This window comes from Oncorhynchus clarkii, chromosome 2, assembly GCF_045791955.1.
Source record: "Oncorhynchus clarkii lewisi isolate Uvic-CL-2024 chromosome 2, UVic_Ocla_1.0, whole genome shotgun sequence".
NCBI classification, from domain to species: Eukaryota; Metazoa; Chordata; class Actinopteri; order Salmoniformes; family Salmonidae; genus Oncorhynchus; species Oncorhynchus clarkii.
In genome coordinates, this window is record NC_092148.1 from 55123269 (window position 1) to 55126845 (window position 3577).

The window sequence follows — 3577 nt, forward strand, 5'->3', positions numbered from 1 at the left end:
GCTCTACTTTCCGGCTACCCGGATAAAGCACTAAATAAACTTCAGTTAGTGCTAAATACGGCTGCTAGAATCCTGACTAGAACCAATATATTTGATCATATTATTCCAGTGCTAGCCTCCCTACACTGACTTCCTGTTAAGGCAAGGGCTGATTTCAAGATTTTACTGCTAACCTACAAAGCATTACATGGGCTTGCTCCTACCTGTCTTTCCGATTTGGTCCTGCCGTACATACCGACACAAGACGCAGGCCTCCTAATTGTCCCTAGAATTTCTAAGCAAACAGCTGGAGGCAGGGCTTTCTCCTATAGAGCTCAATTTTTATGGAATAGTCTGCCTACCCATGTGAGAGACGCAGACTCGATCTCAACCTTTAAGTCTTTATTGAAGACTCATCTCTTCAGTAGGTCATATGATTGAGTGTAGTCTGGCCCAGGAGTGTGAAGGTGAACGGAAAGGCTCTGGAGCAACTTGCCCTTGCTGTCTCTGCCTGGCCGGTTCCCCTCTCTCCACTGGGATACTCTGCCTCTATCCCTATTACAGGGGCACTGGCTTACTGGTGCTTTTCCATGCCTTCCCTAGGAGGGGTGCATCACTTGAGTGGGTTGAGTTGCTGACATGGTCTTCCTGTCTGGGTTGGCGCCCCCCCTTGGGTTGTGCCGTGGTGAAGATCTTTGTGGGCTATACTCGGCCTTGTCTCAGGATGGTAAGTTGGTGGTTGAAGATGTCCCTCTAGTGGTGTGGGGGCTGTGCTTTGGCAAAGTGGGTGGGGTTATATCCTGCCTGTTGGACCCTGACTGAGGGTATCATCAGATGGGGCAACAGTGTCTCCTGACCCCTCCTGTCTCAGCCTCCAGTATTTATGTTGCAGTAGTTTATGTGTCGGGGGGCTAGGGTCAGTCTGTTATATCTGGAGTATTTATTCTGTCTTATCCGGTGTCCTGTGTGAATTAAGTATGTTCTCTCTAATTCTCTCTTTCTCTCTTTCTTTCTCTCTCTCGGAGGACCTGAGCTCTAGGACCATGCCTCAGGACTACCTGGCATGATGACTCCTTGCTGTCCCCAGTCCACCTGGCCGTGCTGCTGCTCCAGTTTCAACTGATCTGCCTGCGGCTATGGAACCCTGACCTTTTCACCGGACGTGCTACATGTCCCAGACCTGCTGTTTTCAACTCTCTAGAGACAGCAGGAGCGGTAGAGATACTCTCAATGATCGGCTATGAAAAGCCAACTGACATTTACTCCTGAGGTGCTGACTTGTTGCACCCTCGACAACTACTGTGATTATTATTATTTGACCATGCTGGTCATTTATGAACATTTGAACATCTTAGCCATGTTCTGTTATAATCTCCACCCGGCACAGCCAGAAGAGGACTGGCCACCCCTCATAGCCTGGTTCCTCTCTAGGTTTCTTCCTAGGTTTTGGCCTTTCTAGGGAGTCTTTCCTAGCCCACCGTGCTTCTACACCTGCATTGCTTGCTGTTTGGGGTTTCAGGCTGGGTTTCTGTACACCACTTTGAGATATCAGCTGATGTAAGAAGGGCTATATGAATAAATAAATGTGATTTGATTTTGATTTACAAAAGATTTGGAACACCTGCTCTTTCCATGACATACTCTAGACTGACCAGGTGAAAGCAATGATCCCTTACGTAACTTGTTGAATCCACTTCAATCATTGTAGATGAAGGGGAGGCGACATGTTAAAGAAGGATTTTTAAGCATTGAGATAGTTGAGACATGGATTGTGTTTTTTTGTGCCATTCAGAGGGTGAATGGGCAAGACAAATTATTTAAGTGCCTTTGAATGGTTAGCGTGTCCTGGGTTTTTCACACTCAACAGTTTCCCGTGTGTATCAAGAATGGTCCACCACCCAAAGGACATCCAGCAAACTTAACACAACTGTGGGAAGCATTGGTGTCAACATGGGTCAGGAACCCTGTGAAATGCTTTCGAAACCTTGTAGAGTCCATGCCCCAACGAATTGAGGCTGTTCTGAGGGCTAAAGGGAGTGCAAATCAATATTAGGAAGGTGTTCCCTAATGTGTTGTACACTCAGTGTGTGTCAATAAAGCTTTTTTTTGTCTGTTACCTGTATTTGCTCAAGAGTAAACACACACATATACTAAATATGTTACATTTGAGATTTTTTGGAGGGAAAAAAATAAAGGCATACAGCACACGCATACCTCAATAGATTGATTTCTGTTGGTTATTGATGTACTCTGATGTTGATACTGTTACCATTTTCTGGCCATTGGAACGCATGAATGCATTCCCTCGCTCCCTCTCTCTCTTGCTGGGTTTCGGATGGGACAGTTTTCAAATATCTCTTGTTGGGGGGGAAAAAATGACGTGATATGACGTATTTATTTTAAAACTTTTAATACAAATATTTGTATTTTACAATGTCAGTTGTAGTGATGCATGTGAACGGTGTTCAGCTTTGCACTTGACTAGACATGGCCTTAGCAACACTGACAAACACATACTGGAAGTGTAAGAGCTTATACTGTTCAAAGTTGTTATTGTTCGCTAAGGAAAAGCAGATCATGAATTAATGAATAGACAATACAAGCAAATAAAGACTATCTAACACTGTGTATGTGAACATAAAAGGTATGAAACTCAAGTTCTGGTCTGTCACCTCTAAACTGCTCACTATGGCGGTATACTGTTGTACGGTACAATGATTTCCAATGCAAAAATGTTGCACAACATTTTTTTGGGAACACAATCTATACTTCACTAGTTTGTAAACCATGTTTATCATGTGCTTTATCACATATTGGACATGGTATACAGCTTAAAAATATATATATACGATTGTATACCATTTTTTTTTTTAAATCAAGCCAAGAATGAGAGCAATGCAGAATAAAAACTGACATAAGACTATGATTAAAATGCTAATACACAATGATTATATCTCCAAGTAAGCTTTTGAATCAAATGCAATACATTTACAGTAAGTCTGACTCCATCCGAATCGCAAACAACAACCTCCGGCTAGCATAGCCTACTAGTTAGTCTCCTACAGGTTACTACAATAGAAACAGAGACACTTGCACTTCAGGTGGGCTTCAGATTTCTTTTTGACACAAGTTTTGTGACATAAATCTGGATATTAAATATATTACAAGATATTACATTTTAGCACATGCACATATTTCAATCTGAAGTCACAGTGTTCGTATGAGAAATTGTTAAAGGTCCAATGCAGTCATTTTTAGAACAATATCAAGTCATTTCTAGGTAACAATGAAGTACCATACAATGATTGTTTTCAATTAAAGAAACAAAAATAGCTTCTTAGCTAAGAGCAATTTTTCAAGCAATACTTTTTCTTGAACTGTCTGGGAGTGGCCTGAGCAGGGAGAGGAAAACTGAAAACTGGCTGTTATTGGCAGAGTGGTTTGGAACTCTCTTTCTTATTGGTCTATTAACTAGACTGGCAATGTCAACAAAACAGGCTGAAATTCTAGGTGGTCTTTTCAAACAGCTTTTACACTAAAAGGGCATGATACGCATTTTCACAATTTCACAGTATTATTACAACCTCGTTGTGTGGAC